The 587-nt window shown below is 52.1% G+C and overlaps 1 pseudogene; it reads left to right on the top strand.

Moving 5' to 3' along the window:
• Nucleotides 1-211: 211 nt before the first annotated feature.
• Nucleotides 212-356, top strand: LOC111556443 (annotated as a pseudogene).
• Nucleotides 357-587: the final 231 nt, after the last annotated feature.

Raw genomic sequence — 587 nt, 5'->3', positions numbered from 1 at the left:
GCCTAAAGGAAAGGATTAATGAAGATAAGAGGAAAAAAATAAATAGAAGCCCGCCCCCCCCAAAGTTAGCAGGTTAATAAATAAAATCAAGAGGTAATTCCCAGCAAAGACCAGCCAAATAGACTCTGGCAAGTCTGATTTACACACATAACATTCCGGATGATAAAGGAGGCACAGTCTCTGGCAGGATGGATGACTGTGGTATCGTCGCCCGCACCCTGTACAAAAACCCAGAGAAATGCTGGACTGAAAGTATCCAAAAGCCGGGTGTGCAGTGGTTGGGAACAGCAGCCTCCTCGGTAGTGTATGCAGCCTGTTGACTGTCTGGGTGGCCCTCAGGGACCTTGGAGACAGCCCTTTCCGGTGGACACCGAGGTTTGGCCTCATGCTATCTCCCATCTAGGTTCCAGACAGGCATGCGGGGTGCCGTTAGAAAGCCCCAGGGCACAGTGGGCGGGTCCACCTTGACCAAGTCATCACGTCCACCATACCAAGCTGCAGAACGAGGAGCATGTGAGTGAAGCCCTACGCAGGGCCGAGTTCAAGTTCCCTGGCCACCAGAAGATCCACATTTCCAAGAAGTGGGG

The sequence above is a fragment of the Felis catus genome, chromosome C2, assembly GCF_018350175.1.
Source record: "Felis catus isolate Fca126 chromosome C2, F.catus_Fca126_mat1.0, whole genome shotgun sequence".
Taxonomy (NCBI): Eukaryota; Metazoa; Chordata; class Mammalia; order Carnivora; family Felidae; genus Felis; species Felis catus.
This window is presented reverse-complemented; position numbering and strand designations above follow the sequence as displayed.